The 15,053-nt window shown below is 41.7% G+C and overlaps 1 protein-coding gene across 8 annotated transcripts in view; it reads right to left on the reverse strand.

Moving 5' to 3' along the window:
* The window catches only part of GLI2 (GLI family zinc finger 2), a 204,853-nt gene that overhangs the window by 142,919 nt on the left and 46,881 nt on the right, over positions 1 to 15,053 (reverse strand). For 2 of the 8 annotated variants that reach the window (XM_068195423.1, XM_068195425.1), the window contains one exon: positions 12,028 to 12,181. The exons of the other annotated variants lie outside the window; for them this stretch is intronic. The gene's annotated coding sequence lies outside the window, so the exon portion shown is untranslated. The remainder of the gene's footprint in view (positions 1 to 12,027; positions 12,182 to 15,053) is intronic. 8 annotated transcript variants of the gene reach the window in all.

A 15,053-nucleotide genomic window follows, 5' to 3' on the forward strand; every position in this document is an offset into this window, starting at 1 on the left:
TTTTAAGCAATGCATACTTTGCTTTCTGTTCGATGCTAAACTTTTTCCGCTGTTCTGTGCCACACAGAATTTATAAATTCAATGACAGATTAATCTTAGCAGTGAGCCATTTGGCATGAAAAAGGGTTTCACAGGGAGCCTGCTTTTTCCTGTAAAGAGCATGCATTTAGGAGTGACTATACAGAGAAAGACCCTATGCACTTATTCAAGCACAACTCTCTGCCCTCCATCATTACTCAGAATTAGAAAACCAGAATGGATTACTCAGATTTTTCCTAAGGTTTGTAGCTTTCTCTGCAGGAGGAGGGCTGGGTAATTGATTTTGACACTAATACCAGCACTATTCATATGCCCTGTAATGTAATTCTGCAGTGACACTAAAAAGGCAGCCATCTGAGATCTGAACAAGGAAAGTGCTATATGATTTGCCCTAGACAACCCTAGCTATTTTAACAGCTGTGTTGTATATTAAAAGGGAGAAATCCCAACAGAATTAAAAACAACAAAGTCACATTTGCCTTTGAGGGAAAACAAGAAGCCATAAACTTTCCTAATAAAACAATCCCTCCCGCCAAGTGCTTGAGGAATGGTCTAAACTGCTGTCCAAAAATGCCTGTCTCTTTTGGAGGGCATCAGCCTGAGCAGGACTGCTGGCAAACTAAGGAATGAACAGATACTCATCAGCCATACCCTCTGCACACCCTTTTTTTAAAAAAAAGGCAATTATTTCCTTCTTCAGGATTCTTCTTTCATCAGGAAACCCCCTTCTCCTCCCCTAGACAGGGCAGAAAACATTTTTTTTTCTTCTCTGTGAAAAGTGAATGACCAGTTTTGCCTATTTCTGCTCAAATACTAAGCAGCACCATGGGAGTGATCCTCTGTGGCAGAGGGCAGGCACTGCCAGTGACACTGTGACTCAGATCCAACCCTGCGTGCCACCTTCAAGCCTGATAGCCCCATGGAAGGGGCAGAAAGGGATTTCCAAACCATGCCTCCAGAAGCCATCTCGCTTTTGGGAATATTTTGGGCTTTCTCAGACCAGTGTGCATTCTCTCTTCATTCTGAGTTCATCTCCACCTGACCTCCCCATACACAGCCTGAGCAGTGCCAGTGAGGTGTGTCACCTCCAGGGGACACGCTGGAGGTGTGCTGGCTGCTGACACCAGCACCACAGCCAGTATCCATTACCACTGCTGCTGGCTCCTGGCAAGACTGATGGGAGCTGGGATAACCAAGGGCAGCCTCTGATTAGCTCTCACCAGGTTTGTGCTCAGGCACTCACAGGGAGACAGTCAATTCTGCCACACCAGCCCTTTGCAGGTGATGTAAGGTGTACAATCCCAGGTTTGACAGCTTTTCCTGGTGCTGCTTTAGTTAGGATAAACAAGGACATACTCCCGCCATCTCTTCTTTTGCAGTGGACTGTGTCATACAGCTAAAGCCTTCTGAATACATGATTCACTTATGAAATTCAGTGTGAGCCAACTGCTCTGAACACTGGCTTAATGCAGTGGCTGCCACGATCCTTTTCAGTCTCCCAGGGTTTGAGCCAAATTATGTTCTCAATTACACGGAAGTAGCAGCAGTTAACCCGGTGAAGTCATAGGCTCTGTACCACAGCAAAACTTGACCCCTCTATTTTCTTTTATATCAGCAAATGCTTCAAATTACTAAAGAAAGTTTTTCTGTCTAAATGGCACTAGTAAATCTTGGGACTATCCAAACATGCTGTCTGCTGCTGAAGGACCTACAACTGTTTACAGACCATCAATCTCAGGTAAAAGCAGCATAAATATTAATTCAGAACTAATCACTTTTGAGGTCCTCCTGACAAAAGGTTTCCCATCTTGACACTTCTTAGGAATGGTTTGCTTGGGCCAATCCTTGACTGATTAAACATGGAAATTAGAGCTGTACACTGGGGCAGTAGCTCTCTGTCTGGGGGCTGCTCCTGCACCTTCCCCTCAAAAAACCCTCTGTGGTGGGTCCCTACCAGCTTCTGGCACGAAAGGAAACAGAGACAAACCCATGCTGGCAGAAGCAGTGCTAGAAGGGCACAGAGCTGCTCAGGGGTTATACTGTTTTTCTACCCCTTACCCTGACTCCTGCTCAGACAAGAGTAATACCAGGCTGCCAAAGGAAGGGAGGAGGGAGCTGTGCTAGCAGCAAACAGGATAGGAAGACACGCAAGTTCTGCCTGCCCAAAAGTAAGGCTAAAATTGCTGAGAAATCTGAGAAAGCGACACCAAACAGTTCCAGGCCACGGCAAAAGTTGTATCACTCAAAAAAACGAAAAGAAAAAAAGAAAATGAGAAGGGGGGGAAAAAGAGACAAAAAATACCCCCAGTAGAGTTGGCAAAACTGCAACAGTTTTACAAGTCTGGAATGTACAAAGGCTGAAATCAGAGACTTAGCATCTCTTTTGAACTTCAAAACCAACAAGTCTCTTCAAATCACTCCATTAATTGGCTTTAAATTAGAGTTCTAAGTTTAATGAACAAATCCTTCGCGTACGGCATGAAACGGATACACTTCTAGATTAACTTCCTGATCAACACCATCTGCCATTTCCATATGGCAACAGCAAACCAAACGCACGAGGAAGAAGCTGCTCTGCAATACCGTGAGGGGTCAAAGTGCACCCAGAACGGACTGGTGCTTGGTAGTGTCTCTCTGTACTCCACTAACATCACCTCCAGAAGTCCTGGGATATTTCAGGCACAACTCTGTCCAGGAAGGTAAAGAAAGGAAAAATGCAGGGTAGGAAGGAGGCATGAGGGAAGGAGGGATGTTTGCAAGGATGTGGAAAGAGCAGCAAGTTCCTGAAGATGGACAAGGGCCTGTAAAACAAGAAATAAGGGGATAGGGGGATGACCTTAAAGACTTACTGAAGAGAATGAATGAATGAAGCACAGACAATGGCAAATCCTGTGTAAACAGAGAAGCATGGAAAAGAAGAAGCAAGACTGTAGGCAGACCTGATTCCCCAAGAGATGGAGATACATGCACTGCTGGGGCAGGGGAAGGCACAACATGACATCTCTCATGGCAGGGACAGAACAGGGAGGTAGGGCACAGAGGGAAGAGAGACACAGGGAAGAAAAGTGACATGCAAGGGTTTCTGATAGAAGAAACATGCCCCGCAAACAGCTTCAAAGAATGCGGCCTTCCAGCCTGCTCCATCACTCTTTGTACATGGAGTACCTAAGACTTTGTGTCTAGGCACAAAAAGAATTTACTGCTTCAGGTGGTGCCAGCCAAGTGAAAGGAAACCATCTCAAAAAGAGTCACAAGTGCTGTCCCCTCTGCTTACACTGACACTGACTACAGCAGCCTTCCACTAACATCAAACAAGGACAGTGGAGTTAGTGGTGGCACTCAGAAATTATCACCATCTGTAAATATTCAGCTGTCTGCTCAAGAACCAGCCTTAGCTGCTCTTAGGAGACCTTCCAGCAAGAGCCAGTCACTGATGGGTCCTGGGCAGCAAAGCTGCAATGCCAGCATCCACAGAGGGGCAGGCAGCCCTTGGGACCCCTGGTGGCATAGCACTTGTGGGAGAGACATGTCCTTCGGGAATGTCAACCACAGGCCAGGCTATCCTAGGACACTCTGTGGCACCAAATGACAGCACTGAGGCTACTGTATTGCAACAAAAATAGTTTTTCCCTTTCTAAAGCCATTTTACTTTCTGGGCTGCATTTATTGGAAATGAGATGATATTAAATAGAGGAACTAACATTTCAGCCATTTTTCAGGTTTAGCCTGGTGTTCCTATTTTTCACAAACGCTAATGTCACTTTAATATTGCTGCTTCATTACAAAAAAATCTGATTTATAAAACAGCAGAACATTTGAACAGTTTCCCCATTTCCAGTATATTTTCAAGTGCCAAACTTAGCGCCTTGAACAAAAATTATCTTTCAGATGCTGGGTTAAAAACAATCACAATACATCATCAAAACATACGAACAGACATAAAAGCTCAAAGCCAGACACAGAATCAGCACTGGTCCCTGCCGAGGCATGCAGGCTGGGGTACCTGACTTTCCCTCCTTTCCCTCAGAAGTTATCTTTGTTTCTTACTTTGGAAGAACTGAGAAGATGGAGGAGTGGGGGCTGGAGGGAAGTGTCTTTTGTGGTAGAACAGGAAAACAAAGTCATGCTTGTAATTTTACAAAACCAATCCTACATGTCTTATCATGAGAAAATTTGCACTAAGCAAATTCTGACATGTGAAAAACCGTCAAAGAAGATAATCAAGACACTCCTGCATTCAGAATCTGTATTAACATGCTGCAAAAAAATATGGGAGGATGCCACCAGGTAAACAAAAATTGCTCAAAAGTGATGCGTCACCATTATAACTGGTCCATGAATCTTCACTTGGGTTTTATTTGTTTGCTATTGTTGTAAGTATGAAGAAATGTGGCAAAGCATCGTCTAAGTTTGTGTTTTTGATGTAAATCCAAAGAAGTTTTCCATTTCCTGTTATACAACTGTGTTTTTTCCAAAAACAGAACCAAAAAGACAAATACTACCTGTGTGTGCACACATGTATCTAATGAAGAAGTATTGTTTTCATTTTAGGAAATCTTTGCACACCAAAATAGAAAACTAAAAAAAAAGGGCAATACAGAACCCCCCCCAAAACCCCCTTCATCAAGTCTTCATGCTCCAACAAGAGCAGAAACTGCTAATAACTAAATGTGAGAGAAAACATCTGTGGAGCTTGGCAGCTACACCAGGGTGGGTTACAGCTAAACAGGGTGGGTGACAGACTGTATGAAGACCAGGGTGGAGGACCATTAAACTGTTTATAACAAAATTAGACTCTAACGGCAATCATTAATAACCTAATAACTTTTCATCAGGTTTATGAGTAAAAGATACTACAAAAGTAAATTGTACATACAACAAGAGGAGCAGAAACTGATTCTGAGCAGAGATGTTTATGCAGACTCCACAGAGTGGAAAAGGGTCAGTGCAGGAGATCTGGCTAACAGGAAAAAAGCTGCCTTGATATTGGATTCAAAGGAGGTTTTAAGAAGTGAATGTTTTGTTGGCTTGGTGGTGACTGAAGGAGAATCCTCTCAGGGTTTCACTTCCGTGCTGCAGTAGTTTGGGCACTTTCAACTCTCATGAATGAAACCCCAAATACAAACCACATGCACTGAAGTTTAATGGGTTTGCTTTATGTAGGGGTGAGATGAGTAATAATGTCTTGTAGTGGCTAGTCCATCCAGATGACATTGAACAGGCTCCAAAGCTTGGATAAGAAACCCCTCATTTGGCTCAAGAAATGAAAATCTTTATTTTGAGCAATGAAAGATGAAGGACTGCATCCTTGCAAAAATCCCTATAGCAACTTGGTTCTTTCAGAACATGTTTCATTACAAAATTTTGGTTTATTTTTAAACATTACAGTTCTGTTCATCAGCCTATTGAATTCTCCCTCCAGAGGCACACATGTAAGCATGCAGAAGAGAGAAGCCTGGAAAGGAAACAAGAATGTAATTAAAAACAAAAAAGCAACACTTCAGTTGGCTTATTTTCCTCTGCCGAACACATACACCACACAAGCTGCTATTCGACTCCACATATTGTCTTATAAAGACTCCAGTTGCCAGCTGAAGGCAGGATGCAGACCACATAAAATGGTTGGCAGTTCATAAACAGGAGAATGGAGAAAAATTCATCCAGATGAGAATGGGAGAAGAGTTTCTCAGAGGAACACAGAGTATCTAGGATTGGAAAGGACCCATGGAGGTCGCCAAGGTCAGCCTTATGCTCATAACTAGCATTTAGAAACCCCAAAACTGTTGAAATGCTGTTGAAATGCTGCTTTGGTAGCAGCCAACTGACAGCTGCTTTGGTAGGAGAGGTCAGAGTTATATGGGATGTACCCATGAACCACAAGTAAGACTAGTCTGCAAGGACACAAACATACTGGTGAAGAAAAATTCAAGAACCAATAATCCTTGCAAGGAGCGTTACATGAGGAAGAATGAAATCAATACTTTGAAGAGCATTCCATTTCTGTGACTCAAGTTACAAAGCTATATATTTTTCCAGAAATTAACAGTTAAGTAAGGGGTGACTGGCAGAGGCCCTATGTTTTCAGCAGTGCAGGTCCATCTACAGAGAAAAGAAACTGTACAATGTGGCTGGCTGTCATTACAGTGGATGGGAATAAGTCTTTCAGGAGACAGGCTGAAGTATTCAGGAGGGTATTAAGCTAATGACAAAAGACAAGGGTGAAAATGAGCACTCATTTAGCCAGAAATCAAGATGTCAAGATTAAAATTAATCAAGGTACCAAGGGACTCAAAGAGAAGAGATTCCTTAATTGTGTAGACTGTAACACTATGAACATGAGTAATAAACAAGAAGTGGAATAGCTCCTTTAATACACAAATTAGTCCTGACTGGTATTACTGAATCTGGTGGAAACATTCATATGAATGGAGAGTTACAATCATTTTGTGTATCAGGGACTGGAAACAAATAGAGAGTCATGAAGCCTGTCAGTGACAAATGGCTGTTGACATGGTAAATAAAGATGATTGCTATATACCAGTGAGATGCTCTCCATGCCTAGATGGCCTAGATAAAGATTATAGGTTCTAAAGCAACCACATACAAGGCCACACATCTGGAAAATAATTGATTGAAATGAAAACTGTCTGAGAAACACTAAGTGGAGATTACTTGAAGTTTATGGTGGGCAGACAGTGGCTGAGAAGCTCTATGGAGGGTACCAATATTAAAACAATTAAAGCAATATGTGTTTGCCTACACAGAGTTTGGGAGGCTGTAATGCCTCTCTGCCTAACCCTGAACTGACAGGATGCGCAATTCTGGTGCCCACAGTCCACGCAGAGAGATGAAAATTGCCAAGGCTCCTGTGCCACACATGAGAAAAATGAGAGGTCAACAGAGAGGCACTTGCAGAATGACCTGATCAGCAATATTAACACATACACAACTGCAAAGGCTAAGAGACAGATATTGAACTAGAGAAATTCAGATTAGAAACAAGACTCCCAGTTTCAACAGAAAAGAGCACTAATTCTGTAATTCAGGTTGGTGCCAGACTTTCTAGCATGGCAGAGCTGATATTTTGTTCAGGTATTTTTCCAGGAGGTCTGCTGCAGCATAAGACTTATCACAGGACATGGGTTTTAAGTCCAGGATGGGTTTAAATACAGCAAAGTCCTCTCGTGGTATTAAAGAGATGGTTAAACTAGATCAGCACCTTGATCCTCTGTGCACCTATGTATCAGGGTAGTATTAATGGTTGGTTTGCCACACCTTCATACATCAAAACATCTGCATTTATGATGATTAAATTTTAGCATGTCTGTCTTTGCTGACAACAAAACTCATGTCTACCTTCCAACTTCCCTATTTTTTTCTTTTGTGATAAGGACTTAGGATAGGTGTTTATGTCCTGCCAATGGCAATGTTGCAAAATATGCATTCTTTCACTATGCAGTTATGTCTACTGTGCTACAAGTATTTTGATGACTGAGACAAATTTTAAAACCATTCACCAACAGAATATCATGCAATCTTCACTTTGTAGCCTATACGAACTCACTTCGTTTCTAGATCTGGTAAGCAGCTGCCAGCATTCAAAAGGAAAGAAACAACACTGTAATTTATTTCATCCTCTTGTTAAAAAAGCTAAGGGGAAAACCTCCCCTCTCAACCCCAGCAGTGGTGTCTCCACAGCCCAGAGAAGACTGGACTACAAGGAGGTCTGGTCCTCTGCAGCCCTGCAGTGTCTGCTTCACATACAAAACAAGATGGGCTGACAAGCCGGAGCATCTCACGTCCCCAGAACTTACTGGAACAAAACACAGGCCAGCAGTGAACTTTTAGCAAATGTCAGCAGGTTGCTATAGCTCAGGGGAAAGGCTTGGGGACCACGTTGTGTGTACGTGACAGTGCAGTTGAAGCAAGTGAAGCAGAAGAACCGTGTGTGGTGGTAGCCAGGCCAGGGCTCGAGCACTGGAAATTGCATCTGTTGTGCCCCCATAGATTTTCAGAGGCTGTATCAGACTTCAGGACAGTGAATGATGTGGCCACTAGACACAAAAAGATTCTTTTAACTATTTCATTACATAAGACTCAAATCATTGAGGCTAGCCTGAGAGGATTCTGTAAATACTGCCTCCTTATTTGCTTTCATTCCTTGATACTTTCTAATTTAAGACAAAATACAAAGGATTCATATCAGTTCTTTAGGACAGAACTCTTGTACAGGAGCATGTGTGTACACACACATACACATATTCTTGGTTATAGTTATTATTTAGTTATAACTAAACCAGTTATAACTAATATATAACTATTTACTAAAACAGTTACTATATACCTCGCAGTTATTGTACATTATTTCTGTTGCATATTAATGCACATAATTATATTTTATATCCACATCTTTTTCTGCATGCAAGCTTGTTGAGTTCTTCCTCGAGAAAACAGTTAAAACAAGCTAATTCTTTTACCTCCCATCTACAACTCCCTCACTGCTCCTGAAATTTCATCTACTCTTTTCTTTAACCACCTCACCCCTCCACAACCAGCTGCTAAACTATGCCACAGCCACTTTTTTTGCTCTCCTTGCTCTTTCTCACTTTTTTTTTCTCTTTTCTCTTTTTTCTGGTCTGCCTCCCTCTAAACCCAAAATCCCAGTTGTGTCTATAACTCATCCCATCTTCCTTCTTGTTCACTGCAGCTAAGCTGTATTCAAAGACCAGTTGCCTCTGGGCTTTCTCTCCACTAAATCTTACCTACATTTTACTGTCAGACTGACCTAGTTTGGACCTAATTCCCTCCAACCACACAGAAACTTCAGTCTGTCTCTCAAATATTTCTCACAGAAGTCTGGCCGTGGTTAGAAGCTAGCAAAGGATGCCAAATGCTGTAGAAGCATCTTGTTTGGTATCTAAGTTTGAAACCTGGGGTGGTCCTCAAGATTCCTCTAACCTCACTGTAAGATTTTGCCTCTAGGCCACCTCTGATTCCTGCTTCTTCCTTCTGCAGAGTGTCTCATAGTTTGGCATTTCCCTGAGTTTCCTGCCACTCACCTACACATCTGAACTCAAAACACCAGCCTCTAACCCATTCATTTTCATTTACAGCAAGTTCCTTTACATTGGCTCTAATGAGTACAAAGCTGATTTCACAGCCATTCAGAATGTGGGAACAAAGAACATTTTCCTAGCTTGTCACTTTTTTCCTTGTCACTTTGCTTTACATCCTTTGATGGCATGCTCTTTTGTTTTGCCTCAGCCATTGTCTCCTCTTTCAAAGCCTATCAAAGCCTACCACACTATGCTTTCAATCTCACTGGCTTCAGGAAGACTTCAGCAATTGCATATGCACTTGCTTCCATCAGGGCCTAAATATGTGTTCTTTGAGTGGGTTTGGTCATACAGGTCAGATATATCTGCCCACTCCCAGTCTCCTTCATAATCAGTTTTCACCTCTGAAACTACTAACTTGAGCTGCCTTCTGTTTCATTACAGGTCTCCAAGATAAGATAATCAGATCCCCTCAAAAATCAGTAACCAGTTCTGTTTTTCCTGTTCTGTTTTTAGAAGTACTAGGGTTCCACAGTTAACTCTAGTTTTCCTCCTGTACGGGAATAATTACTTGCATAACTCATGTATCATAACTCACTTGTCCCTCACCAAAAGAAAGATTATATTTCTTATACCCCCTTGCTCTCTGCATAACAGTGTCAGGGAATCTTGACATTCAAAATTATACACTACAAATACTGAAAAACTTCTTCATGTATGCATTTTAATTGCTGTCACAACCTAGCACTTGACTCAAAACCCAGTAAGCTTTTTCTCTACCAAAGAAATTAAACATCTATTTTTCCCCATCTCTACATTCCTCCTTTTGAGTCCAAACTTTCATAGAACTGAAGGCACGGGGATGAGGGACTTGTCACCAGCTATAGATGACCACACAGTTTCTTGTTTTTACCCATATCCATAGCTACCCAACATTTGCTACCACTTTGTCCTCTTGGGCATTTCTCAGCCTTTTATGTATTGTAAGTGAGACAGCTCAACATACTTTCTGTCTTGGAGACAGTATCATCACTGCAAACTCAGCACTTCACAGGTTTATTACTAAAAAATGCTTATAAATGTTAATTAAAAAAAAAAAAACAGAGAAAATGTAATTTTTGAAAACAAAAATTGATGGACATCCCCCAATCATTAGTGTCATACTGAGAAAACAGTAGATGCCTTCCCTTAGCACTCTTGCAACCAAGGATTGTTCTTTATTTAGAGAATATGTTCAGGCAGATGCCTTCAGAGAAAGACCTGAAGCATGTGCTGGATTGGTTTCCATTGCTGCATCCTGCTGGGATTTTTAGAACACAACACTGCTGGCTGAGAACATTCCGTAATGTTTAGACCTTCCCTTCTGCTGATCGGTGCAATGATACAACACAGCCCCAAAGCCACGTGGCTGCTGCCTGGCCCTTTGGCTGGGACCTGGACCCTCACACTGTGTGTCATGCAGAAAACCAACAGCTTTTACCAAACCCGTGGCCTTTGGGGTTCCAGCCCCCAGAGCCACCCAAGGGCACTGGCAGCTAAAGGCCTTTTTCAGACCGTGAGAATCGGCAATCAAAGGAACAAACCATCCGCAACTCCAGCACCAAATGCAAATTACAGAGCACGCACTTCGTGTGTAAGTAACTTCAGGGAAAACACACATAGGAAGAGATCTATTTGTTAGAGAAATGAATTATTCCTGTCTCTCCAGGTGCAATGGAGCAGACCTCGGCTCCCAGAACAGGCCCACTTGGAAGGAACACTGTGTCCCACCCCACTGTGCTACACAGATCTGTGTCTCTGCCAAGAATTGTGACTGTATTACCAAAAAGCACAAAAATAATTAACTGCACTACCTTCTTAGGCAGAGTGTAGTAAACTACAGCCTACTGAGAAATGTGATAAAATAAAGGTGCAAAAAGCTTCCATTACTTCTAAAAAACTCTCTATGCAGTTTCCTGGCTTACCTACCCCTGCCACAATGCAACATTGCACAAGAAACCAAACAGATACCAAAACAGCACTAAATATTGCCCACTCTCTTTTGCTATTGTCAAAGTTGAGGGGAAAATAAAGTGAAGTGACAATGAAAACCTTTTGTAATGCAATTTTGCTGCTGTGACAGTAAATGAGGATAGTCTATGACCAGAGAGCTTTTCATTCAAATCCATCTTAATACAGAGGTAAATGGTTTTGGATATATATATATACATACACATATATATATATTCACTATAAAATTAATTAAAATAACTTCAAGAAACTGCTGAAATTTATGTAATAATGATGATAGTCCCAAATGTCCAACAAAAGAGTTTCATTATATAGACATTTAACATATTTGCATTAATTTCCTTTGGCTGAGTCATTACAAATATCAAGTTAATCAGCCCTTTAAATCCACACCATCTTAACCTCCTGTAATCACAGCAGCACACAGTACAATTGCTTTTCATGCCATCCTTGGAAAACCTCTCTGTTGAACCTTCCTGGAATGGGATTGCACCATCCAACTCATTCTGCTCTGCAACATCAGTACTAATCCCCAATATCCTTAATAAATGCAAACACACATTTTCCAAGAGCTCTGTTCCCAGGGCAGCTTTACTTTGCTAGTGACCAGAAAGGTGTGAAGATTTCTGAAGAGTTACTCAATGCTAGTAGAGAAAATATGCACACCCAGGTACTTGCAGTCACTTTTCACATCTAGTTTTGACTTTTACTGGTCTTGGGTCCTCCAAGAGATCCAAGTCTTACTTGTCCTGCCCTCCCACACTTATTTCTCTGACCCAGAAAATCCCTCTGCTGCAACTTCCAGCTTAAACTTTCACCCTAGACAGGAGCCTCACTGAGAAAAAAAAAGGCTCTCTGATTCTTTGGTCGTTCCCAAAGTTTCCTGATCTGCCAGTAAAACCCCAGGGCTGATGCATCTCACCTTGAATAGCCAGCTCCTTTGTTCTGCAGAGGGAACATCATGGCCACACATCCCCACAGGAGAGGCTGGAAAAATTCTCCTCACAGCTGTCCCGAGAAATTTCTGCCTGTTTTGTGAATGTTTGAAGTTTGGAGGTTGATGATGATGCACCTCTCTGCAAACTCCAAAGTCATGCCACGATGCAGCAATGATGTATTCAAGCACAGACAGAACCCCCAGATTGTCACAGCACTGCCTAAGGACTGTCACACTGCAACAGACAAATGGTCCTGCTCATCCAACGCGCTGTCTGACAGCAACCAGTGATGGATTCCTCAGACTAAAATACAAAAAGGTCATTTTCTTTGCCCAGTATTACGGCAAGGTAGCAGAGGGCAAGGACTTTTGCAAGCTGGGGCAGCAGATGATCTCTTTGTACTGTGTCAGATGAAGTGAGAAACTGGGGAGGCACACATCTCTGCAGAAGGTGTGAACTTGTTCATTTGCAGTCAGAAAGTGCTTAGAGATCATCAGATCAGAGATAATACAGAAGCAAAAATTATTACCATTAGGGCTTCTCTAGATTTGAATACTGCAACCAGAAACACTATTACCTTATTGTAGAAATACCTCAATCTTTCCTGAAGCTTGCAGAGCTACATGGTATTTTAATAAATGCACCATAAACATACTTCCACTTCTGAAGTTAATCACAATTGCCTTACAGGAGATTAACACCATAAAGCACTTTCACAGCTGACGTGTCTTTAAAAAAATTCCCAGAGTTAAACTTGTATAAATAATGTAAGTGACAAGGAATATAATTATTAAATGTTGTCATTTTGGAAGAAAATTAATTAGCGATAGCTGTAGCTGTCTTGTGTCTATTTAAGCAGTGTGCATCTCAATTAAAATTTAATTGCAACAGATTCAGTCACAGCAGGGAAAAGTGATGGAAATGAAAAGCAGTCTGATCCTATATTTCTGTCTACAAGAGAAAGCATAGTAGAAACTGTGGGGGAAGGGGACGAGAGAGGCATGAAGGTAAGAAAGCAAACCCACAGAGCTGTGCTGCTGCACAGCCAGGATGCCCAGCTTCAGTGGGTGCTATTTGTTTCCAAAGCAGGTGACTGGTATTGGACACCAGCACCAACAGGAGCAAAATCAGCTGCTGCTGGAAGGGTCATTGCTTCCCATCACAGTAGATGAACTCACATACCCACTGTGGTATGAGAGATGGCATCATACTCCATACCACTGTGCCCGTGGCTTTCATCACCTCTTCCAGATCATCCTGGAAAACCCCTAAAGCAGGACTGAGAGGGGCCTTCCTCAAGGAAGAACCAGAAAGATCTTGAAGACAAAGCCCTTCTGACACTCTAAGTCACTAGTGGTACAAAGATTTGGTTTGAGGAAGAATAGTCCCCTTCACATGACTTGGAGAAGCAGCCAGCATCCTGTATAGCTCTGACTATCTTCTCTATCAGGGTAACCCAGGTATCACCTTTGTTCACTTCTGGAGAATTTTGGATGTCCATGATAAGATGCTTTAAAGAAATTATACAGCCAGAAAGAGTTAAGATACCTGGCCCATTGCTGCACACACAAGGTATTCCAGAGTGTCCCTAAAATTTCAGTTGCAAATTCTCTACACTGATTTGAAAATGCTGTCCTATGTCTCAACCAAAGCACTGAAACAGCTCTTCTTTCAACATCCATTTCTCAAGATTCAAATTATCTAGTACCTGCTTACTTAAATCAGTAATTTCCATCCCAGAGAAAAGTGAGTATTGTTGTAGGTGTGTAGGATGCAAATCATATGGAAGCAAAAAAACAAAAGGTGCGGAGTCCTGAATTCATTTATGACAAGTAAATAAAATGGGAACCAAAAATGAGATGCTCTGGTCTTAAAACTTCAGCTATTTATAAAATACTTGCTGAGCATAACATCACTGAACTACATAAATATTACTGAAATATTTCTGTTAGGACTTATTCAGCTTCCAAATGAGAAAAATATATTTCCTCCAAATTCCCAGGACACATTCTCAGTCAACCTGAAAACCAAGTTATATTGTTTCTGACATCATAATTATAATATAAGTTTATAGTACTTGATCATTTTGCTGATGATGCTGAAGTCATAAGAGAATCAAACTCATTCTCCTGCCATTATGCAACTCTGTCCAGTCATAAAAATCATTGCTTTCTGCTATCAGAATTAGGGATAGCAACCTGAAATGGTATGTTCCTGTTGAGTATAGAGATAGATAGTGTTGAAAACAATCATAATACTAATAATAATACTGTCACAGTCTTATAATGGTACAAAGGCATAGTTATGATATAGCCCTAGTGAAACTAAGATTTCATTCAAATTTGGTAATCCTAATCTGGTTTTATCTTAAATACAGTTTAACTGCAGTTTCATTATAAAAGTCTTAGGATAAAACTGAAAATAAGCATGTATACATGATCTAATGTAAGAGTCTGCAGTTACAACTCTAAAAAAGCCAAAACTTTTCTGGTAGTGGCAAATGGCGTGACACTCCCTAGAGAGTTCAAGCTGGGTATTCAGAAAAGTCTTCTCCAGGAAGACCACGCAGTGTTGGACCAGGTCACCCACAAGAGGCTGAGGCACCTCTTTCCAAAGAGGCTTGCAAGACTCCACTGAACAAGCCACGACCAATTTAACCCAGTGCTGGTGGCAGGCCCCACTGGGGCTGGAGGCTGGGGACAAAGAGCCCCCCTCAGCTTTCTGTCACCTGAAATTTCTGGGATTCTGTGATCCTGCAGAAGTGGAGATAAGAAATCTCAGTGTTTTGGAAGATCATCCAGTTAGCTAAGGATTCACTGCTGCTACTTGAAATGTTCAGCATCAACCAGTCTGAGTGCCTACTCCACAGGTCAGAGTCAAACTACAGGGAAGCCTCCATGTTTACCATTGGGCCTTTTTGCTAAAACCAATCCCAGCTACACATGAAGTAGAACCTGCATCAAAGGCGCAACTGATGATGAATGAGCTGAAACATGACTTTAAAATATTA

The sequence above is a fragment of the Anomalospiza imberbis genome, chromosome 7 (assembly GCF_031753505.1).
Source record: "Anomalospiza imberbis isolate Cuckoo-Finch-1a 21T00152 chromosome 7, ASM3175350v1, whole genome shotgun sequence".
NCBI lineage: Eukaryota > Metazoa > Chordata > Aves > Passeriformes > Viduidae > Anomalospiza > Anomalospiza imberbis.